Consider the following 20603-nt stretch of genomic DNA (forward strand, 5'->3'; position numbering starts at 1 on the left):
AGACATTTCCAGAAACTCTGGATGATCTGTCGATGACAGTTCTGCGGTGTGCATGTGTTCAAGCTGTGCGCAACGCGTTTTGAATCTGCATAACCACACCCTCCATCCCCGTGAAGGTTCCGTGTGACAAAGCAAGCTCCATTTCCAGCTCCCTGTTCCAAAAATCCATTTAATATATGGTCCCCAAATAGGGGACGTATCAGATATTAAACTAATAAGAACAGACACTACGCTTGATCTTGAGCCATTTGGCCGAGAAGAGATGATCAGAAATGGTTTGCAACTTGGGCCGCACCAAGGCTTACAACCGACACCCACTGTGGAGACGTAACAAAAGATTGCCGCATGGAAGACATTTCCAGAAACTCTGGATGCTCTGTCGATGACAGTTCTGCGGTGTGCATGAGTTCAAGCTGTGCGCAACGCGTTTTGAATCTGCATAACCACACCCTCCATCCCCGTGAAGGTTCCGTGCGACAAAGCAAGCTCCATTTCCAGCTCCCTGTTCCAAAAATCCATTTAATATATGGTCCCCAAATAGGGGACGTATCAGATATTAAACTAATAAGAACAGACACTACGCTTGATCTTGAGCCAATTGGCCGAGAAGAGATGATCAGAAATGGTTTGCCACTTGGGCCGCACCAAGGCCTACAACCGACACCCACTGTGGAGACATAGCAAAAGATTGCCGCATGGAAGACATTTCCAGAAACTCTGGATGCTCTGTCGATGACTGTTCTGTGGTGTGCATGTGTTCAAGCTGTGCGCAACGCGTTTTGAATCTGCATAACCACACCCTCCATCCCCGTGAAGGTTCCGTGTGACAAAGCAAGCTCCATTTCCAGCTCCCTGTTCCAAAAATCCATTTAATATATGGTCCCCAAATAGGGGACGTATCAGATATTAAACTAATAAGAACAGACACTACGCTTGATCTTGAGCCATTTGGCCGAGAAGAGATGATCAGAAATGGTTTGCAACTTGGGCCGCACCAAGGCCTACAACCGACACCCACTGTGGAGACGTAACAAAAGATTGCCGCATGGAAGACATTTCCAGAAACTCTGGATGCTCTGTCGATGACAGTTCTGCGGTGTGCATGAGTTCAAGCTGTGCGCAACGCGTTTTGAATCTGCATAACCACACCCTCCATCCCCGTGAAGGTTCCGTGCGACAAAGCAAGCTCCATTTCCAGCTCCCTGTTCCAAAAATCCATTTAATATATGGTCCCCAAATAGGGGACGTATCAGATATTAAACTAATAAGAACAGAGACTACGCTTGATCTTGAGCCAATTGGCCGAGAAGAGATGATCAGAAATGGTTTGCCACTTGGGCCGCACCAAGGCCTACAACCGACACCCACTGTGGAGACATAGCAAAAGATTGCCGCATGGAAGACATTTCCAGAAACTCTGGATGCTCTGTCGATGACTGTTCTGTGGTGTGCATGTGTTCAAGCTGTGCGCAACGCGTTTTGAATCTGCATAACCACACCCTCCATCCCCGTGAAGGTTCCGTGTGACAAAGCAAGCTCCATTTCCAGCTCCCTGTTCCAAAATCCATTTAATATATGGTCCCCAAATAGGGGACGTATCAGATATTAAACTAATAAGAACAGACACTACGCTTGATCTTGAGCCATTTGGCCGAGAAGAGATGATCAGAAATGGTTTGCCACTTGGGCCGCACCAAGGCCTACAACCGACACCCACTGTGGAGATGTAGCAAAAGATTGCCGCAGGGAAGACATTTCCAGAAACTCTGGATGCTCTGTCGATGACAGTTCTGCGGTGTGCATGTGTTCAAGCTGTGCGCAACGCGTTTTGAATCTGCATAACCACACCTTCCATCCCCGTGAAGGTTCCGTGTGACAAAGCAAGCTCCATTTCCAGCTCCCTGTTCCAAAAATCCATTTAATATATGGTCCCCAAATAGGGGACGTATCAGATATTAAACTAATAAGAACAGACACTACGCTTGATCTTGAGCTATGTGGCCAAGAAGAGATGATCAGAAATGGTTTGCCACTTGGGCCGCACCAAGGCCTACAACCGACACCCACTGTGGAGACGTAGCAAAAGATTGCCGCAGGGAAGACATTTCCAGAAACTCTGGATGATCTGTCGATGACAGTTCTGCGGTGTGCATGTGTTCAAGCTGTGCGCAACGCGTTTTGAATCTGCATAACCACACCCTCCATCCCCGTGAAGGTTCCGAGTGACAAAGCAAGCTCCATTTCCATCTCCCTGTTCCAAAAATCCATTTAATATATGGTCCCCAAATAGGGGATGTATCAGATATTAAACTAATAAGAACAGACACTACGCTTGATCTTGAGCCATTTGGCCGAGAAGAGATGATCAGAAATGGTTTGCCACTTGGGCCGCACCAAGGTCTACAACCGACACCCACTGTGGAGACGTAGCAAAAGATTGCCGCAGGGAAGACATTTCCAGAAACTCTGGATGATCTGTCGATGACAGTTCTGCGGTGTGCATGTGTTCAAGCTGTGCGCAACGCGTTTTGAATCTGCATAACCACACCCTCCATCCCCGTGAAGGTTCCGTGTGACAAAGCAAGCTCCATTTCCAGCTCCCTGTTCCAAAAATCCATTTAATATATGGTCCCCAAATAGGGGATGTATCAGATATTAAACTAATAAGAACAGACACTACGCTTGATCTTGAGCCATTTGGCCGAGAAGAGATGATCAGAAATGGTTTGCCACTTGGGCCGCACCAAGGCCTACAACCGACACCCACTGTGGAGACGTAGCAAAAGATTGCCGCAGGGAAGATATTTCCAGAAACTCTGGATGATCTGTCGATGACAGTTCTGCGGTGTGCATGTGTTCAAGCTGTGCGCAACGCGTTTTGAATCTGCATAACCACACCCTCCATCCCCGTGAAGGTTCCGTGTGACAAAGCAAGCTCCATTTCCAGCTCCCTGTTCCAAAAATCCATTTAATATATGGTCCCCAAATAGGGGACGTATCAGATATTAAACTAATAAGAACAGACACTACGCTTGATCTTGAGCCATTTGGCCGAGAAGAGATGATCAGAAATGGATTGCCACTTGGGCCGCACCAAGGCCTACAACCGACACCCACTGTGAAGACGTAACAAAAGATTGCCGCATGGAAGACATTTCCAGAAACTCTGGATGCTCTATCGGTGACAGTTCTGCGGTGTGCATGTGTTCAAGCTGTGCGCGACGCGTTTTGAATCTGCATAACCACACCCTCCATCCCCGTGAAGGTTCCGTGTGACAAAGCAAGCTCCATTTCCAGCTCCCTGTTCCAAAAATCCATTTAATATATGGTCCCCAAATAGGGGACGTATCAGATATTAAACTAATAAGAACAGACACTACGCTTGATCTTGAGCCATTTGGCCGAGAAGAGATGATCAGAAATGGTTTGCCACTTGGGCCGCACCAAGGCCTACAACCGACACCCACTGTGGAGAAGTAGCAAAAGATTGCCGCAGGGAAGACATTTCCAGAAACTCTGGATGATCTGTCGATGACAGTTCTGCGGTGTGCATGTGTTCAAGCTGTGCGCAACGCGTTTTGAATCTGCATAACCACACCCTCCATCCCCGTGAAGGTTCCGTGTGACAAAGCAAGCTCCATTTCCAGCTCCCTGTTCCAAAAATCCATTTAATATATGGTCCCCAAATAGGGGACGTATCAGATATTAAACTAATAAGAACAGACACTACGCTTGATCTTGAGCCATTTGGCCGAGAAGAGATGATCAGAAATGGTTTGCAACTTGGGCCGCACCAAGGCCTACAACCGACACCCACTGTGGAGACGTAACAAAAGATTGCCGCATGGAAGACATTTCCAGAAACTCTGGATGCTCTGTCGATGACAGTTCTGCGGTGTGCATGAGTTCAAGCTGTGCGCAACGCGTTTTGAATCTGCATAACCACACCCTCCATCCCCGTGAAGGTTCCGTGCGACAAAGCAAGCTCCATTTCCAGCTCCCTGTTCCAAAAATCCATTTAATATATGGTCCCCAAATAGGGGACGTATCAGATATTAAACTAATAAGAACAGACACTACGCTTGATCTTGAGCCAATTGGCCGAGAAGAGATGATCAGAAATGGTTTGCCACTTGGGCCGCACCAAGGCCTACAACCGACACCCACTGTGGAGACATAGCAAAAGATTGCCGCATGGAAGACATTTCCAGAAACTCTGGATGCTCTGTCGATGACTGTTCTGTGGTGTGCATGTGTTCAAGCTGTGCGCAACGCGTTTTGAATCTGCATAACCACACCCTCCATCCCCGTGAAGGTTCCGTGTGACAAAGCAAGCTCCATTTCCAGCTCCCTGTTCCAAAATCCATTTAATATATGGTCCCCAAATAGGGGACGTATCAGATATTAAACTAATAAGAACAGACACTACGCTTGATCTTGAGCCATTTGGCCGAGAAGAGATGATCAGAAATGGTTTGCCACTTGGGCCGCACCAAGGCCTACAACCGACACCCACTGTGGAGATGTAGCAAAAGATTGCCGCAGGGAAGACATTTCCAGAAACTCTGGATGCTCTGTCGATGACAGTTCTGCGGTGTGCATGTGTTCAAGCTGTGCGCAACGCGTTTTGAATCTGCATAACCACACCTTCCATCCCCGTGAAGGTTCCGTGTGGCAAAGCAAGCTCCATTTCCAGCTCCCTGTTCCATAAATCCATTTAATATATGGTCCCCAAATAGGGGACGTATCAGATATTAAACTAATAAGAACAGACACTACGCTTGATCTTGAGCTATGTGGCCAAGAAGAGATGATCAGAAATGGTTTGCCACTTGGGCCGCACCAAGGCCTACAACCGACACCCACTGTGGAGACGTAGCAAAAGATTGCCGCAGGGAAGACATTTCCAGAAACTCTGGATGATCTGTCGATGACAGTTCTGCGGTGTGCATGTGTTCAAGCTGTGCGCAACGCGTTTTGAATCTGCATAACCACACCCTCCATCCCCGTGAAGGTTCCGTGTGACAAAGCAAGCTCCATTTCCATCTCCCTGTTCCAAAAATCCATTTAATATATGGTCCCCAAATAGGGGATGTATCAGATATTAAACTAATAAGAACAGACACTACGCTTGATCTTGAGCCATTTGGCCGAGAAGAGATGATCAGAAATGGTTTGCCACTTGGGCCGCACCAAGGTCTACAACCGACACCCACTGTGGAGACGTAGCAAAAGATTGCCGCAGGGAAGACATTTCCAGAAACTCTGGATGATCTGTCGATGACAGTTCTGCGGTGTGCATGTGTTCAAGCTGTGCGCAACGCGTTTTGAATCTGCATAACCACACCCTCCATCCCCGTGAAGGTTCCGTGTGACAAAGCAAGCTCCATTTCCAGCTCCCTGTTCCAAAAATCCATTTAATATATGGTCCCCAAATAGGGGATGTATCAGATATTAAACTAATAAGAACAGACACTACGCTTGATCTTGAGCCATTTGGCCGAGAAGAGATGATCAGAAATGGTTTGCCACTTGGGCCGCACCAAGGCCTACAACCGACACCCACTGTGGAGACGTAGCAAAAGATTGCCGCAGGGAAGATATTTCCAGAAACTCTGGATGATCTGTCGATGACAGTTCTGCGGTGTGCATGTGTTCAAGCTGTGCGCAACGCGTTTTGAATCTGCATAACCACACCCTCCATCCCCGTGAAGGTTCCGTGTGACAAAGCAAGCTCCATTTCCATCTCCCTGTTCCAAAAATCCATTTAATATATGGTCCCCAAATAGGGGACGTATCAGATATTAAACTAATAAGAACAGACACTACGCTTGATCTTGAGCCATTTGGCCGAGAAGAGATGATCAGAAATGGATTGCCACTTGGGCCGCACCAAGGCCTACAACCGACACCCACTGTGGAGACGTAACAAAAGATTGCCGCATGGAAGACATTTCCAGAAACTCTGGATGCTCTATCGGTGACAGTTCTGCGGTGTGCATGTGTTCAAGCTGTGCGCGACGCGTTTTGAATCTGCATAACCACACCCTCCATCCCCGTGAAGGTTCCGTGTGACAAAGCAAGCTCCATTTCCAGCTCCCTGTTCCAAAAATCCATTTAATATATGGTCCCCAAATAGGGGACGTATCAGATATTAAACTAATAAGAACAGACACTACGCTTGATCTTGAGCCATTTGGCCGAGAAGAGATGATCAGAAATGGTTTGCCACTTGGGCCGCAGCAAGGCCTACAACCGACACCCACTGTGGAGAAGTAGCAAAAGATTGCCGCAGGGAAGACATTTCCAGAAACTCTGGATGATCTGTCGATGACAGTTCTGCGGTGTGCATGTGTTCAAGCTGTGCGCAACGCGTTTTGAATCTGCATAACCACACCCTCCATCCCCGTGAAGGTTCCGTGTGACAAAGCAAGCTCCATTTCCAGCTCCCTGTTCCAAAAATCCATTTAATATATGGTCCCCAAATAGGGGACGTATCAGATATTAAACTAATAAGAACAGACACTACGCTTGATCTTGAGCCATTTGGCCGAGAAGAGATGATCAGAAATGGTTTGCAACTTGGGCCGCACCAAGGCCTACAACCGACACCCACTGTGGAGACGTAACAAAAGATTGCCGCATGGAAGACATTTCCAGAAACTCTGGATGCTCTGTCGATGACAGTTCTGCGGTGTGCATGAGTTCAAGCTGTGCGCAACGCGTTTTGAATCTGCATAACCACACCCTCCATCCCCGTGAAGGTTCCGTGCGACAAAGCAAGCTCCATTTCCAGCTCCCTGTTCCAAAAATCCATTTAATATATGGTCCCCAAATAGGGGACGTATCAGATATTAAACTAATAAGAACAGACACTACGCTTGATCTTGAGCCAATTGGCCGAGAAGAGATGATCAGAAATGGTTTGCCACTTGGGCCGCACCAAGGCCTACAACCGACACCCACTGTGGAGACATAGCAAAAGATTGCCGCATGGAAGACATTTCCAGAAACTCTGGATGCTCTGTCGATGACTGTTCTGTGGTGTGCATGTGTTCAAGCTGTGCGCAACGCGTTTTGAATCTGCCTAACCACACCCTCCATCCCCGTGAAGGTTCCGTGTGACAAAGCAAGCTCCATTTCCAGCTCCCTGTTCCAAAAATCCATTTAATATATGGTCCCCAAATAGGGGACGTATCAGATATTAAACTAATAAGAACAGACACTACGCTTGATCTTGAGCCATTTGGCCGAGAAGAGATGATCAGAAATGGTTTGCCACTTGGGCCGCACCAAGGCCTACAACCGACACCCACTGTGGAGACGTAGCAAAAGATTGCCGCAGGGAAGATATTTCCAGAAACTCTGGATGATCTGTCGATGACAGTTCTGCGGTGTGCATGTGTTCAAGCTGTGCGCAACGCGTTTTGAATCTGCATAACCACACCCTCCATCCCCGTGAAGGTTCCGTGTGACAAAGCAAGCTCCATTTCCAGCTCCCTGTTCCAAAAATCCATTTAATATATGGTCCCCAAATAGGTGATGTATCAGATATTAAACTAATAAGAACAGACACTACGCTTGATCTTGAGCCATTTGGCCGAGAAGAGATGATCAGAAATGGTTTTCCACTTGGGCCGCACCAAGGCCTACAACCGACACCCACTGTGGAGATGTAGCAAAAGATTGCCGCAGGGAAGACATTTCCAGAAACTCTGGATGATCTGTCGATGACAGTTCTGCGGTGTGCATGTGTTCAAGCTGTGCGCAACGCGTTTTGAATCTGCATAACCACACCCTCCATCCCCGTGAAGGTTCCGTGTGACAAAGCAAGCTCCATTTCCAGCTCCCTGTTCCAAAAATCCATTTAATATATGGTCCCCAAATAGGGGATGTATCAGATATTAAACTAATCAGAACAGACACTACGCTTGATCTTGAGCCATTTGGCCGAGAAGAGATGATCAGAAATGGTTTGCCACTTGGGCCGCACCAAGGCCTACAACCGACACCCACTGTGGAGATGTGGCAAAAGATTGCCGCAGGGAAGACATTTCCAGAAACTCTGGATGCTCTGTCGATGACAGTTCTGCGGTGTGCATGTGTTCAAGCTGTGCGCAACGCGTTTTGAATCTGCATAACCACACCCTCCATCCCCGTGAAGGTTCCGTGTGACAAAGCAAGCTCCATTTCCAGCTCCCTGTTCCAAAAATCCATTTAATATATGGTCCCCAAATAGGGGACGTATCAGATATTAAACTAATAAGAACAGACACTACGCTTGATCTTGAGCCATTTGGCCGAGAAGAGATGATCAGAAATGGTTTGCCACTTGGGCCGCACCAAGGCCTACAACCGACACCCACTGTGGAGAAGTAGCAAAAGATTGCCGCAGGGAAGACATTTCCAGAAACTCTGGATGATCTGTCGATGACAGTTCTGCGGTGTGCATGTGTTCAAGCTGTGCGCAACGCGTTTTGAATCTGCATAACCACACCCTCCATCCCCGTGAAGGTTCCGTGTGACAAAGCAAGCTCCATTTCCAGCTCCCTGTTCCAAAAATCCATTTAATATATGGTCCCCAAATAGGGGACGTATCAGATATTAAACTAATAAGAACAGACACTACGCTTGATCTTGAGCCATTTGGCCGAGAAGAGATGATCAGAAATGGTTTGCAACTTGGGCCGCACCAAGGCCTACAACCGACACCCACTGTGGAGACGTAACAAAAGATTGCCGCATGGAAGACATTTCCAGAAACTCTGGATGCTCTGTCGATGACAGTTCTGCGGTGTGCATGAGTTCAAGCTGTGCGCAACGCGTTTTGAATCTGCATAACCACACCCTCCATCCCCGTGAAGGTTCCGTGCGACAAAGCAAGCTCCATTTCCAGCTCCCTGTTCCAAAAATCCATTTAATATATGGTCCCCAAATAGGGGACGTATCAGATATTAAACTAATAAGAACAGACACTACGCTTGATCTTGAGCCAATTGGCCGAGAAGAGATGATCAAAAATGGTTTGCCACTTGGGCCGCACCAAGGCCTACAACCGACACCCACTGTGGAGACATAGCAAAAGATTGCCGCATGGAAGACATTTCCAGAAACTCTGGATGCTCTGTCGATGACTGTTCTGTGGTGTGCATGTGTTCAAGCTGTGCGCAACGCGTTTTGAATCTGCATAACCACACCCTCCATCCCCGTGAAGGTTCCGTGTGACAAAGCAAGCTCCATTTCCAGCTCCCTGTTCCAAAAATCCATTTAATATATGGTCCCCAAATAGGGGACGTATCAGATATTAAACTAATAAGAACAGACACTACGCTTGATCTTGAGCCATTTGGCCGATAAGAGATGATCAGAAATGGTTTGCCACTTGGGCCGCACCAAGGCCTACAACCGACACCCACTGTGGAGATGTAGCAAAAGATTGCCGCAGGGAAGACTTTTCCAGAAACTCTGGATGCTCTATCGATGACAGTTCTGCGGTGTGCATGTGTTCAAGCTGTGCGCAACGCGTTTTGAATCTGCATAACCACACCCTCCATCCCCGTGAAGGTTCCGTGTGGCAAAGCAAGCTCCATTTCCAGCTCCCTGTTCCAAAAATCCATTTAATATATGGTCCCCAAATAGGGGACGTATCAGATATTAAACTAATAAGAACAGACACTACGCTTGATCTTGAGCCATTTGGCCGAGAAGAGATTATCAGAAATGGTTTGCCACTTGGGCCGCACCAAGGCCTACAACCGACACCCACTGTGGAGACGTAGCAAAAGATTGCCACAGGGAAGACATTTCCAGAAACTCTGGATGCTCTGTTGATGACAGTTCTGCGGTGTGCATGTGTTCAAGCTGTGCGCAACGCGTTTTGAATCTGCCTAACCACACCCTCCATCCCCGTGAAGGTTCCGTGTGACAAAGCAAGCTCCATTTCCAGCCTCCTGTTCCAAAAATCCATTTAATATATGGTCCCCAAATAGGGGACGTATCAGATATTAAACTAATAAGAACAGACACTACGCTTGATCTTGAGCCATTTGGCCGAGAAAAGATGATCAGAAATGGTTTGCCACTTGGGCCGCACCAAGGCCTACAACTGACACCCACTGTGGAGACGTAGCAAAAGATTGCCGCATGGAATACATTTCTAGAAACTCTGGATGCTCTGTCGATGACAGTTCTGCGGTGTGCATGAGTTAAAGCTGTGCGCAACGCGTTTTGAATCTGCATAATCACACCCTCCATCCCCGTGAAGGTTCCGTGCGACAAAGCAAGCTCCATTTCCAGCTCCCTGTTCCAAAAATCCATTTAATATATGGTCCCCAAATAGGGGACGTATCAGATATTAAACTAATAAGAACAGACACTATGCTTGATCTTGAGCCATTTGGCCGAGAAGAGATGATCAGAAATGGTTTGCCACTTGGGCCGCACCAAGGCCTACAACCGACACCCACTGTGGAGACGTAGCAAAAGATTGCCGCATGGAAGACATTTCCAGAAATTCTAGATGCTCTGTCGATGACAGTTCTGCGGTGTGCATGTGTTCAAGCTGTGCGCAACGCGTTTTGAATCTGCATAACCACACCCTCCATCCCCATGAAGGTTCCGTGTGACAAAGCAAGCTCCATTTCCAGCTCCCTGTTCCAAAAATCCATTTAATATATGGTCCCCAAATAGGGGACGTATCAGATATTAAACTAATAAGAACAGACACTACGCTTGATCTTGAGCCATTTGGCCGATAAGAGATGATCAGAAATGGTTTGCCACTTGGGCCGCACCAAGGCCTACAACCGACACCCACTGTGGAGACCTAGCAAAAGATTGCCGCAGGGAAGACATTTCCAGAAACTCTGGATGCTCTGTCGATGACAGTTCTGCGGTGTGCATGTGTTCAAGCTGTGCGCAACGCGTTTTGAATCTGCATAACCACACCCTCCATCCCCGTGAAGGTTCCGTGTGACAAAGCAAGCTCCATTTCCAGCTCCCTGTTCCAAAAATCCATTTAATATATGGTCCCCAAATAGGGGACGTATCAGATATTAAACTAATAAGAACAGACACTACACTTGATCTTGAGCCATTTGGCCGAGAAGAGATGATCAGAAATGGTTTGCCACTTGGGCCGCACCAAGGCCTACAACCGACACCCACTGTGGAGACGTAGCAAAAGATTGCCGCAGGGAAGACATTTCCAGAAACTCTGGATGCTCTGTCGATGACAGTTCTGCGGTGTGCATGTGTTCAAGCTGTGCGCAACGCGTTTTGAATCTGCATAACCACACCTTCCATCCCCGTGAAGGTTCCGTGTGACAAAGCAAGCTCCATTTCCAGCTCCCTGTTCCAAAAATCCATTTAATATATGGTCCCCAAATAGGGGACGTATCAGATATTAAACTAATAAGAACAGACACTACGCTTGATCTTGAGCCAATTGGCCGAGAAGAGATGATCAGAAATGGTTTGCCACTTGGGCCGCACCAAGGCCTACAACCGACACCCACTGTGGAGACATAGCAAAAGATTGCCGCATGGAAGACATTTCCAGAAACTCTGGATGCTCTGTCGATGACTGTTCTGTGGTGTACATGTGTTCAAGCTGTGCGCAACGCGTTTTGAATCTGCATAACCACACCCTCCATCCCCGTGAAGGTTCCGTGTGACAAAGCAAGCTCCATTTCCAGCTCCCTGTTCCAAAAATCCATTTAATATATGGTCCCCAAATAGGGGACGTATCAGATATTAAACTAATAAGAACAGACACTACGCTTGATCTTGAGCCATTTGGCCGAGAAGAGATGATCAGAAATGGTTTGCCACTTGGGCCGCACCAAGGCCTACAACCGACACCCACTGTGGAGACGTAGCAAAAGATTGCCGCAGGGAAGATATTTCCAGAAACTCTGGATGATCTGTCGATGACAGTTCTGCGGTGTGCATGTGTTCAAGCTGTGCGCAACGCGTTTTGAATCTGCATAACCACACCCTCCATCCCCGTGAAGGTTCCGTGTGACAAAGCAAGCTCCATTTCCAGCTCCCTGTTCCAAAAATCCATTTAATATATGGTCCCCAAATAGGGGATGTATCAGATATTAAACTAATAAGAACAGACACTACGCTTGATCTTGAGCCATTTGGCCGAGAAGAGATGATCAGAAATGGTTTTCCACTTGGGCCGCACCAAGGCCTACAACCGACACCCACTGTGGAGATGTAGCAAAAGATTGCCGCAGGGAAGACATTTCCAGAAACTCTGGATGATCTGTCGATGACAGTTCTGCGGTGTGCATGTGTTCAAGCTGTGCGCAACGCGTTTTGAATCTGCATAACCACACCCTCCATCCCCGTGAAGGTTCCGTGTGACAAAGCAAGCTCCATTTCCAGCTCCCTGTTCCAAAAATCCATTTAATATATGGTCCCCAAATAGGGGATGTATCAGATATTAAACTAATCAGAACAGACACTACGCTTGATCTTGAGCCATTTGGCCGAGAAGAGATGATCAGAAATGGTTTGCCACTTGGGCCGCACCAAGGCCTACAACCGACACCCACTGTGGAGATGTAGCAAAAGATTGCCGCAGGGAAGACATTTCCAGAAACTCTGGATGCTCTGTCGATGACAGTTCTGCGGTGTGCATGTGTTCAAGCTGTGCGCAACGCGTTTTGAATCTGCATAACCACACCCTCCATCCCCGTGAAGGTTCCGTGTGACAAAGCAAGCTCCATTTCCAGCTCCCTGTTCCAAAAATCCATTTAATATATGGTCCCCAAATAGGGGACGTATCAGATATTAAACTAATAAGAACAGACACTACGCTTGATCTTGAGCTATGTGGCCAAGAAGAGATGATCAGAAATGGTTTGCCACTTGGGCCGCACCAAGGCCTACAACCGACACCCACTGTGGAGACGTAGCAAAAGATTGCCGCAGGGAAGACATTTCCAGAAACTCTGGATGATCTGTCGATGACAGTTCTGCGGTGTGCATGTGTTCAAGCTGTGCGCAACGCGTTTTGAATCTGCATAACCACACCCTCCATCCCCGTGAAGGTTCCGTGTGACAAAGCAAGCTCCATTTCCAGCTCCCTGTTCCAAAAATCCATTTAATATATGGTCCCCAAATAGGGGACGTATCAGATATTAAACTAATAAGAACAGACACTACGCTTGATCTTGAGCCATTTGGCCGATAAGAGATGATCAGAAATGGTTTGCCACTTGGGCCGCACCAAGGCCTACAACCGACACCCACTGTGGAGATGTAGCAAAAGATTGCCGCAGGGAAGACTTTTCCAGAAACTCTGGATGCTCTATCGATGACAGTTCTGCGGTGTGCATGTGTTCAAGCTGTGCGCAACGCGTTTTGAATCTGCATAACCACACCCTCCATCCCCGTGAAGGTTCCGTGTGGCAAAGCAAGCTCCATTTCCAGCTCCCTGTTCCAAAAATCCATTTAATATATGGTCCCCAAATAGGGGACGTATCAGATATTAAACTAATAAGAACAGACACTACGCTTGATCTTGAGCCATTTGGCCGAGAAGAGATTATCAGAAATGGTTTGCCACTTGGGCCGCACCAAGGCCTACAACCGACACCCACTGTGGAGACGTAGCAAAAGATTGCCACAGGGAAGACATTTCCAGAAACTCTGGATGCTCTGTTGATGACAGTTCTGCGGTGTGCATGTGTTCAAGCTGTGCGCAACGCGTTTTGAATCTGCCTAACCACACCCTCCATCCCCGTGAAGGTTCCGTGTGACAAAGCAAGCTCCATTTCCAGCCTCCTGTTCCAAAAATCCATTTAATATATGGTCCCCAAATAGGGGACGTATCAGATATTAAACTAATAAGAACAGACACTACGCTTGATCTTGAGCCATTTGGCCGAGAAAAGATGATCAGAAATGGTTTGCCACTTGGGCCGCACCAAGGCCTACAACTGACACCCACTGTGGAGACGTAGCAAAAGATTGCCGCATGGAATACATTTCTAGAAACTCTGGATGCTCTGTCGATGACAGTTCTGCGGTGTGCATGAGTTAAAGCTGTGCGCAACGCGTTTTGAATCTGCATAATCACACCCTCCATCCCCGTGAAGGTTCCGTGCGACAAAGCAAGCTCCATTTCCAGCTCCCTGTTCCAAAAATCCATTTAATATATGGTCCCCAAATAGGGGACGTATCAGATATTAAACTAATAAGAACAGACACTATGCTTGATCTTGAGCCATTTGGCCGAGAAGAGATGATCAGAAATGGTTTGCCACTTGGGCCGCACCAAGGCCTACAACCGACACCCACTGTGGAGACGTAGCAAAAGATTGCCGCATGGAAGACATTTCCAGAAATTCTAGATGCTCTGTCGATGACAGTTCTGCGGTGTGCATGTGTTCAAGCTGTGCGCAACGCGTTTTGAATCTGCATAACCACACCCTCCATCCCCATGAAGGTTCCGTGTGACAAAGCAAGCTCCATTTCCAGCTCCCTGTTCCAAAAATCCATTTAATATATGGTCCCCAAATAGGGGACGTATCAGATATTAAACTAATAAGAACAGACACTACGCTTGATCTTGAGCCATTTGGCCGATAAGAGATGATCAGAAATGGTTTGCCACTTGGGCCGCACCAAGGCCTACAACCGACACCCACTGTGGAGACCTAGCAAAAGATTGCCGCAGGGAAGACATTTCCAGAAACTCTGGATGCTCTGTCGATGACAGTTCTGCGGTGTGCATGTGTTCAAGCTGTGCGCAACGCGTTTTGAATCTGCATAACCACACCCTCCATCCCCGTGAAGGTTCCGTGTGACAAAGCAAGCTCCATTTCCAGCTCCCTGTTCCAAAAATCCATTTAATATATGGTCCCCAAATAGGGGACGTATCAGATATTAAACTAATAAGAACAGACACTACACTTGATCTTGAGCCATTTGGCCGAGAAGAGATGATCAGAAATGGTTTGCCACTTGGGCCGCACCAAGGCCTACAACCGACACCCACTGTGGAGACGTAGCAAAAGATTGCCGCAGGGAAGACATTTCCAGAAACTCTGGATGCTCTGTCGATGACAGTTCTGCGGTGTGCATGTGTTCAAGCTGTGCGCAACGCGTTTTGAATCTGCATAACCACACCTTCCATCCCCGTGAAGGTTCCGTGTGACAAAGCAAGCTCCATTTCCAGCTCCCTGTTCCAAAAATCCATTTAATATATGGTCCCCAAATAGGGGACGTATCAGATATTAAACTAATAAGAACAGACACTACGCTTGATCTTGAGCCAATTGGCCGAGAAGAGATGATCAGAAATGGTTTGCCACTTGGGCCGCACCAAGGCCTACAACCGACACCCACTGTGGAGACATAGCAAAAGATTGCCGCATGGAAGACATTTCCAGAAACTCTGGATGCTCTGTCGATGACTGTTCTGTGGTGTACATGTGTTCAAGCTGTGCGCAACGCGTTTTGAATCTGCATAACCACACCCTCCATCCCCGTGAAGGTTCCGTGTGACAAAGCAAGCTCCATTTCCAGCTCCCTGTTCCAAAAATCCATTTAATATATGGTCCCCAAATAGGGGACGTATCAGATATTAAACTAATAAGAACAGACACTACGCTTGATCTTGAGCCATTTGGCCGAGAAGAGATGATCAGAAATGGTTTGCCACTTGGGCCGCACCAAGGCCTACAACCGACACCCACTGTGGAGACGTAGCAAAAGATTGCCGCAGGGAAGATATTTCCAGAAACTCTGGATGATCTGTCGATGACAGTTCTGCGGTGTGCATGTGTTCAAGCTGTGCGCAACGCGTTTTGAATCTGCATAACCACACCCTCCATCCCCGTGAAGGTTCCGTGTGACAAAGCAAGCTCCATTTCCAGCTCCCTGTTCCAAAAATCCATTTAATATATGGTCCCCAAATAGGGGATGTATCAGATATTAAACTAATAAGAACAGACACTACGCTTGATCTTGAGCCATTTGGCCGAGAAGAGATGATCAGAAATGGTTTTCCACTTGGGCCGCACCAAGGCCTACAACCGACACCCACTGTGGAGATGTAGCAAAAGATTGCCGCAGGGAAGACATTTCCAGAAACTCTGGATGATCTGTCGATGACAGTTCTGCGGTGTGCATGTGTTCAAGCTGTGCGCAACGCGTTTTGAATCTGCATAACCACACCCTCCATCCCCGTGAAGGTTCCGTGTGACAAAGCAAGCTCCATTTCCAGCTCCCTGTTCCAAAAATCCATTTAATATATGGTCCCCAAATAGGGGATGTATCAGATATTAAACTAATCAGAACAGACACTACGCTTGATCTTGAGCCATTTGGCCGAGAAGAGATGATCAGAAATGGTTTGCCACTTGGGCCGCACCAAGGCCTACAACCGACACCCACTGTGGAGATGTAGCAAAAGATTGCCGCAGGGAAGACATTTCCAGAAACTCTGGATGCTCTGTCGATGACAGTTCTGCGGTGTGCATGTGTTCAAGCTGTGCGCAACGCGTTTTGAATCTGCATAACCACACCCTCCATCCCCGTGAAGGTTCCGTGTGACAAAGCAAGCTCCATTTCCAGCTCCCTGTTCCAAAAATCCATTTAATATATGGTCCCCAAATAGGGGACGTATCAGATATTAAACTAATAAGAACAGACACTACGCTTGATCTTGAGCTATGTGGCCAAGAAGAGATGATCAGAAATGGTTTGCCACTTGGGCCGCACCAAGGCCTACAACCGACACCCACTGTGGAGACGTAGCAAAAGATTGCCGCAGGGAAGACATTTCCAGAAACTCTGGATGATCTGTCGATGACAGTTCTGCGGTGTGCATGTGTTCAAGCTGTGCGCAACGCGTTTTGAATCTGCATAACCACACCCTCCATCCCCGTGAAGGTTCCGTGTGACAAAGCAAGCTCCATTTCCATCTCCCTGTTCCAAAAATCCATTTAATATATGGTCCCCAAATAGGGGATGTATCAGATATTAAACTAATAAGAACAGACACTACGCTTGATCTTGAGCCATTTGGCCGAGAAGAGATGATCAGAAATGGTTTGCCACTTGGGCCGCACCAAGGTCTATAACCGACACCCACTGTGGAGACGTAGCAAAAGATTGCCGCAGGGAAGATATTTCCAGAAACTCTGGATGATCTGTCGATGACAGTTCTGCGGTGTGCATGTGTTCAAGCTGTGCGCAACGCGTTTTGAATCTGCATAACCACACCCTCCATCCCCGTGAAGGTTCCGTGTGACAAAGCAAGCTCCATTTCCAGCTCCCTGTTCCAAAAATCCATTTAATATATGGTCCCCAAATAGGGGATGTATCAGATATTAAACTAATAAGAACAGACACTACGCTTGATCTTGAGCCATTTGGCCGAGAAGAGATGATCAGAAATGGTTTTCCACTTGGGCCGCACCAAGGCCTACAACCGACACCCACTGTGGAGATGTAGCAAAAGATTGCCGCAGGGAAGACATTTCCAGAAACTCTGGATGATCTGTCGATGACAGTTCTGCGGTGTGCATGTGTTCAAGCTGTGCGCAACGCGTTTTGAATCTGCATAACCACACCCTCCATCCCCGTGAAGGTTCCGTGTGACAAAGCAAGCTCCATTTCCAGCTCCCTGTTCCAAAAATCCATTTAATATATGGTCCCCAAATAGGGGATGTATCAGATATTAAACTAATCAGAACAGACACTACGCTTGATCTTGAGCCATTTGGCCGAGAAGAGATGATCAGAAATGGTTTGCCACTTGGGCCGCACCAAGGCCTACAACCGACACCCACTGTGGAGATGTAGCAAAAGATTGCCGCAGGGAAGACATTTCCAGAAACTCTGGATGCTCTGTCGATGACAGTTCTGCGGTGTGCATGTGTTCAAGCTGTGCGCAACGCGTTTTGAATCTGCATAACCACACCCTCCATCCCCGTGAAGGTTCCGTGTGACAAAGCAAGCTCCATTTCCAGCTCCCTGTTCCAAAAATCCATTTAATATATGGTCCCCAAATAGGGGACGTATCAGATATTAAACTAATAAGAACAGACACTACGCTTGATCTTGAGCTATGTGGCCAAGAAGAGATGATCAGAAATGGTTTGCCACTTGGGCCGCACCAAGGCCTACAACCGACACCCACTGTTGAGACGTAGCAAAAGATTGCCGCAGGGAAGACATTTCCAGAAACTCTGGATGATCTGTCGATGACAGTTCTGCGGTGTGCATGTGTTCAAGCTGTGCGCAACGCGTTTTGAATCTGCATAACCACACCCTCCATCCCCGTGAAGGTTCCGTGTGACAAAGCAAGCTCCATTTCCAGCTCCCTGTTCCAAAAATCCATTTAATATATGGTCCCCAAATAGGGGATGTATCAGATATTAAACTAATAAGAACAGACACTACGCTTGATCTTGAGCCATTTGGCCGAGAAGAGATGATCAGAAATGGTTTGCCACTTGGGCCGCACCAAGGTCTATAACCGACACCCACTGTGGAGACGTAGCAAAAGATTGCCGCAGGGAAGACATTTCCAGAAACTCTGGATGCTCTATCGATGACAGTTCTGCGGTGTGCATGTGTTCAAGCTGTGCGCAACGCGTTTTGAATCTGCATAACCACACCCTCCATCCCCGTGAAGGTTCCGTGTGACAAAGCAAGCTCCATTTCCAGCTCCCTGTTCCAAAAATCCATTTAATATATGGTCCCCAAATAGGGGATGTATCAGATATTAAACTAATAAGAACAGACACTACGCTTGATCTTGAGCCATTTGGCCGAGAAGAGATGATCAGAAATGGTTTGCCACTTGGGCCGCACCAAGGCCTACAACCGACACCCACTGTGGAGACGTAGCAAAAGATTGCCGCAGGGAAGATATTTCCAGAAATTCTGGATGATCTGTCGATGACAGTTCTGCGGTGTGCATGTGTTCAAGCTGTGCGCAACGCGTTTTGAATCTGCATAACCACACCCTCCATCCCCGTGAAGGTTCCGTGTGACAAAGCAAGCTCCATTTCCAGCTCCCTGTTCCAAAAATCCATTTAATATATGGTCCCCAAATAGGGGATGTATCAGATATTAAACTAATAAGAACAGACACTACGCTTGATCTTGAGCCATTTGGCCGAGAAGAGATGATCAGAAATGGTTTGCCACTTGGGCCGCACCAAGGCCTACAACCGACACCCACTGTGGAGATGTAGCAAAAGATTGCCGCAGGGAAGACATTTCCAGAAACTCTGGATGATCTGTCGATGACAGTTCTGCGGTGTGCATGTGTTCAAGCTGTGCGCAACGCGTTTTGAATCTGCATAACCACACCCTCCATCCCCGTGAAGGTTCCGTGTGACAAAGCAAGCTCCATTTCCAGCTCCCTGTTCCAAAAATCCATTTAATATATGGTCCCCAAATAGGGGACGTATCAGATATTAAACTAATAAGAACAGACACTACGCTTGATCTTGAACCATTTGGCCGATAAGAGATGATCAGAAATGGTTTGCCACTTGGGCCGCACCAAGGCCTACAACCGACACCCACTGTGGAGAAGTAGCAAAAGATTGCCGCAGGGAAGACATTTCCAGAAACTCTGGATGATCTGTCGATGACAGTTCTGCGGTGTGCATGTGTTCAAGCTGTGCGCAACGCGTTTTGAATCTGCATAACCACACCCTCCATCCCCGTGAAGGTTCCGTGTGACAAAGCAAGCTCCATTTCCAGCTCCCTGTTCCAAAAATCCATTTAATATATGGTCCCCAAATAGGGGACGTATCAGATATTAAACTAATAAGAACAGACACTACGCTTGATCTTGAGCCATTTGGCCGAGAAGAGATGATCAGAAATGGTTTTCTACTTGGGCCGCACCAAGGCCTACAACCGACACCCACTGTGGAGACGTAACAAAAGATTGCCGCATGGAAGACATTTCCAGAAACTCTGGATGCTCTGTCGATGACAGTTCTGCGGTGTGCATGAGTTCAAGCTGTGCGCAACGCGTTTTGAATCTGCATAACCACACCCTCCATCCCCGTGAAGGTTCCGTGCGACAAAGCAAGCTCCATTTCCAGCTCCCTGTTCCAAAAATCCATTTAATATATGGTCCCCAAATAGGGGACGTATCAGATATTAAACTAATAAGAACAGACACTACGCTTGATCTTGAGCCAATTGGCCGAGAAGAGATGATCAGAAATGGTTTGCCACTTGGGCCACACCAAGGCCTACAACCGACACCCACTGTGGAGACATAGCAAAAGATTGCCGCATGGAAGACATTTCCAGAAACTCTGGATGCTCTGTCGATGACTGTTCTGTGGTGTGCATGTGTTCAAGCTGTGCGCAACGCGTTTTGAATCTGCATAACCACACCCTCCATCCCCGTGAAGGTTCCGTGTGACAAAGCAAGCTCCATTTCCAGCTCCCTGTTCCAAAAATCCATTTAATATATGGTCCCCAAATAGGGGACGTATCAGATATTAAACTAATAAGAACAGACACTACGCTTGATCTTGAGCCATTTGGCCGATAAGAGATGATCAGAAATGGTTTGCCACTTGGGCCGCACCAAGGCCTAC

General features: G+C 47.5%; 59 pseudogenes; all 59 read right to left on the reverse strand.

Annotated features, from left to right (window-relative positions):
- Positions 1 to 90: 90 nt before the first annotated feature.
- LOC143795405 (U2 spliceosomal RNA) lies at positions 91 to 264 on the reverse strand (annotated as a pseudogene).
- Positions 265 to 440: 176 nt separating this feature from the next.
- Positions 441 to 614, reverse strand: LOC143794075 (U2 spliceosomal RNA; annotated as a pseudogene).
- A 176-nt stretch (positions 615 to 790) lies between these two features.
- On the reverse strand, positions 791 to 964 carry LOC143795406 (U2 spliceosomal RNA; annotated as a pseudogene).
- A 176-nt stretch (positions 965 to 1140) lies between these two features.
- LOC143794207 (U2 spliceosomal RNA) lies at positions 1141 to 1314 on the reverse strand (annotated as a pseudogene).
- Positions 1315 to 1512: 198 nt separating this feature from the next.
- On the reverse strand, positions 1513 to 1663 carry LOC143796809 (U2 spliceosomal RNA; annotated as a pseudogene).
- A 198-nt stretch (positions 1664 to 1861) lies between these two features.
- LOC143796913 (U2 spliceosomal RNA) lies at positions 1862 to 2013 on the reverse strand (annotated as a pseudogene).
- Positions 2014 to 2189: 176 nt separating this feature from the next.
- On the reverse strand, positions 2190 to 2363 carry LOC143794513 (U2 spliceosomal RNA; annotated as a pseudogene).
- A 176-nt stretch (positions 2364 to 2539) lies between these two features.
- LOC143796446 (U2 spliceosomal RNA) lies at positions 2540 to 2713 on the reverse strand (annotated as a pseudogene).
- Positions 2714 to 2889: 176 nt separating this feature from the next.
- LOC143795408 (U2 spliceosomal RNA) lies at positions 2890 to 3063 on the reverse strand (annotated as a pseudogene).
- Positions 3064 to 3239: 176 nt separating this feature from the next.
- Positions 3240 to 3413, reverse strand: LOC143795409 (U2 spliceosomal RNA; annotated as a pseudogene).
- A 176-nt stretch (positions 3414 to 3589) lies between these two features.
- LOC143795410 (U2 spliceosomal RNA) lies at positions 3590 to 3763 on the reverse strand (annotated as a pseudogene).
- A 176-nt stretch (positions 3764 to 3939) lies between these two features.
- On the reverse strand, positions 3940 to 4113 carry LOC143794076 (U2 spliceosomal RNA; annotated as a pseudogene).
- A 198-nt stretch (positions 4114 to 4311) lies between these two features.
- LOC143796812 (U2 spliceosomal RNA) lies at positions 4312 to 4462 on the reverse strand (annotated as a pseudogene).
- A 198-nt stretch (positions 4463 to 4660) lies between these two features.
- Positions 4661 to 4812, reverse strand: LOC143797077 (U2 spliceosomal RNA; annotated as a pseudogene).
- A 176-nt stretch (positions 4813 to 4988) lies between these two features.
- LOC143796149 (U2 spliceosomal RNA) lies at positions 4989 to 5162 on the reverse strand (annotated as a pseudogene).
- Positions 5163 to 5338: 176 nt separating this feature from the next.
- Positions 5339 to 5512, reverse strand: LOC143796447 (U2 spliceosomal RNA; annotated as a pseudogene).
- Positions 5513 to 5688: 176 nt separating this feature from the next.
- Positions 5689 to 5862, reverse strand: LOC143794579 (U2 spliceosomal RNA; annotated as a pseudogene).
- A 176-nt stretch (positions 5863 to 6038) lies between these two features.
- Positions 6039 to 6212, reverse strand: LOC143795411 (U2 spliceosomal RNA; annotated as a pseudogene).
- Positions 6213 to 6388: 176 nt separating this feature from the next.
- Positions 6389 to 6562, reverse strand: LOC143795412 (U2 spliceosomal RNA; annotated as a pseudogene).
- A 176-nt stretch (positions 6563 to 6738) lies between these two features.
- On the reverse strand, positions 6739 to 6912 carry LOC143794077 (U2 spliceosomal RNA; annotated as a pseudogene).
- A 176-nt stretch (positions 6913 to 7088) lies between these two features.
- On the reverse strand, positions 7089 to 7262 carry LOC143795534 (U2 spliceosomal RNA; annotated as a pseudogene).
- A 176-nt stretch (positions 7263 to 7438) lies between these two features.
- On the reverse strand, positions 7439 to 7612 carry LOC143797209 (U2 spliceosomal RNA; annotated as a pseudogene).
- Positions 7613 to 7788: 176 nt separating this feature from the next.
- On the reverse strand, positions 7789 to 7962 carry LOC143797255 (U2 spliceosomal RNA; annotated as a pseudogene).
- A 176-nt stretch (positions 7963 to 8138) lies between these two features.
- LOC143795413 (U2 spliceosomal RNA) lies at positions 8139 to 8312 on the reverse strand (annotated as a pseudogene).
- Positions 8313 to 8488: 176 nt separating this feature from the next.
- Positions 8489 to 8662, reverse strand: LOC143795415 (U2 spliceosomal RNA; annotated as a pseudogene).
- A 176-nt stretch (positions 8663 to 8838) lies between these two features.
- On the reverse strand, positions 8839 to 9012 carry LOC143794078 (U2 spliceosomal RNA; annotated as a pseudogene).
- Positions 9013 to 9188: 176 nt separating this feature from the next.
- On the reverse strand, positions 9189 to 9362 carry LOC143797123 (U2 spliceosomal RNA; annotated as a pseudogene).
- A 176-nt stretch (positions 9363 to 9538) lies between these two features.
- LOC143794554 (U2 spliceosomal RNA) lies at positions 9539 to 9712 on the reverse strand (annotated as a pseudogene).
- A 198-nt stretch (positions 9713 to 9910) lies between these two features.
- On the reverse strand, positions 9911 to 10062 carry LOC143795703 (U2 spliceosomal RNA; annotated as a pseudogene).
- A 176-nt stretch (positions 10063 to 10238) lies between these two features.
- On the reverse strand, positions 10239 to 10412 carry LOC143795927 (U2 spliceosomal RNA; annotated as a pseudogene).
- Positions 10413 to 10588: 176 nt separating this feature from the next.
- LOC143797007 (U2 spliceosomal RNA) lies at positions 10589 to 10762 on the reverse strand (annotated as a pseudogene).
- Positions 10763 to 10938: 176 nt separating this feature from the next.
- On the reverse strand, positions 10939 to 11112 carry LOC143794165 (U2 spliceosomal RNA; annotated as a pseudogene).
- A 198-nt stretch (positions 11113 to 11310) lies between these two features.
- LOC143794321 (U2 spliceosomal RNA) lies at positions 11311 to 11462 on the reverse strand (annotated as a pseudogene).
- Positions 11463 to 11638: 176 nt separating this feature from the next.
- Positions 11639 to 11812, reverse strand: LOC143795416 (U2 spliceosomal RNA; annotated as a pseudogene).
- Positions 11813 to 11988: 176 nt separating this feature from the next.
- On the reverse strand, positions 11989 to 12162 carry LOC143796448 (U2 spliceosomal RNA; annotated as a pseudogene).
- A 176-nt stretch (positions 12163 to 12338) lies between these two features.
- On the reverse strand, positions 12339 to 12512 carry LOC143797256 (U2 spliceosomal RNA; annotated as a pseudogene).
- Positions 12513 to 12688: 176 nt separating this feature from the next.
- LOC143796861 (U2 spliceosomal RNA) lies at positions 12689 to 12862 on the reverse strand (annotated as a pseudogene).
- A 176-nt stretch (positions 12863 to 13038) lies between these two features.
- LOC143797124 (U2 spliceosomal RNA) lies at positions 13039 to 13212 on the reverse strand (annotated as a pseudogene).
- A 176-nt stretch (positions 13213 to 13388) lies between these two features.
- On the reverse strand, positions 13389 to 13562 carry LOC143794555 (U2 spliceosomal RNA; annotated as a pseudogene).
- Positions 13563 to 13760: 198 nt separating this feature from the next.
- Positions 13761 to 13912, reverse strand: LOC143795704 (U2 spliceosomal RNA; annotated as a pseudogene).
- A 176-nt stretch (positions 13913 to 14088) lies between these two features.
- Positions 14089 to 14262, reverse strand: LOC143795928 (U2 spliceosomal RNA; annotated as a pseudogene).
- Positions 14263 to 14438: 176 nt separating this feature from the next.
- LOC143797008 (U2 spliceosomal RNA) lies at positions 14439 to 14612 on the reverse strand (annotated as a pseudogene).
- A 176-nt stretch (positions 14613 to 14788) lies between these two features.
- Positions 14789 to 14962, reverse strand: LOC143794167 (U2 spliceosomal RNA; annotated as a pseudogene).
- Positions 14963 to 15160: 198 nt separating this feature from the next.
- Positions 15161 to 15312, reverse strand: LOC143794322 (U2 spliceosomal RNA; annotated as a pseudogene).
- Positions 15313 to 15488: 176 nt separating this feature from the next.
- On the reverse strand, positions 15489 to 15662 carry LOC143795417 (U2 spliceosomal RNA; annotated as a pseudogene).
- A 176-nt stretch (positions 15663 to 15838) lies between these two features.
- Positions 15839 to 16012, reverse strand: LOC143796449 (U2 spliceosomal RNA; annotated as a pseudogene).
- A 176-nt stretch (positions 16013 to 16188) lies between these two features.
- LOC143797257 (U2 spliceosomal RNA) lies at positions 16189 to 16362 on the reverse strand (annotated as a pseudogene).
- A 176-nt stretch (positions 16363 to 16538) lies between these two features.
- Positions 16539 to 16712, reverse strand: LOC143796862 (U2 spliceosomal RNA; annotated as a pseudogene).
- Positions 16713 to 16888: 176 nt separating this feature from the next.
- On the reverse strand, positions 16889 to 17062 carry LOC143796150 (U2 spliceosomal RNA; annotated as a pseudogene).
- A 176-nt stretch (positions 17063 to 17238) lies between these two features.
- LOC143796450 (U2 spliceosomal RNA) lies at positions 17239 to 17412 on the reverse strand (annotated as a pseudogene).
- A 176-nt stretch (positions 17413 to 17588) lies between these two features.
- Positions 17589 to 17762, reverse strand: LOC143797258 (U2 spliceosomal RNA; annotated as a pseudogene).
- Positions 17763 to 17938: 176 nt separating this feature from the next.
- LOC143796863 (U2 spliceosomal RNA) lies at positions 17939 to 18112 on the reverse strand (annotated as a pseudogene).
- Positions 18113 to 18288: 176 nt separating this feature from the next.
- LOC143796451 (U2 spliceosomal RNA) lies at positions 18289 to 18462 on the reverse strand (annotated as a pseudogene).
- Positions 18463 to 18638: 176 nt separating this feature from the next.
- Positions 18639 to 18812, reverse strand: LOC143796453 (U2 spliceosomal RNA; annotated as a pseudogene).
- A 176-nt stretch (positions 18813 to 18988) lies between these two features.
- LOC143796454 (U2 spliceosomal RNA) lies at positions 18989 to 19162 on the reverse strand (annotated as a pseudogene).
- Positions 19163 to 19338: 176 nt separating this feature from the next.
- LOC143797317 (U2 spliceosomal RNA) lies at positions 19339 to 19512 on the reverse strand (annotated as a pseudogene).
- Positions 19513 to 19688: 176 nt separating this feature from the next.
- LOC143795418 (U2 spliceosomal RNA) lies at positions 19689 to 19862 on the reverse strand (annotated as a pseudogene).
- A 176-nt stretch (positions 19863 to 20038) lies between these two features.
- LOC143794079 (U2 spliceosomal RNA) lies at positions 20039 to 20212 on the reverse strand (annotated as a pseudogene).
- Positions 20213 to 20388: 176 nt separating this feature from the next.
- Positions 20389 to 20562, reverse strand: LOC143797125 (U2 spliceosomal RNA; annotated as a pseudogene).
- Positions 20563 to 20603: the final 41 nt, after the last annotated feature.

The sequence above is a fragment of the Ranitomeya variabilis genome, chromosome 1 (genome assembly GCF_051348905.1).
Source record: "Ranitomeya variabilis isolate aRanVar5 chromosome 1, aRanVar5.hap1, whole genome shotgun sequence".
NCBI lineage: Eukaryota > Metazoa > Chordata > Amphibia > Anura > Dendrobatidae > Ranitomeya > Ranitomeya variabilis.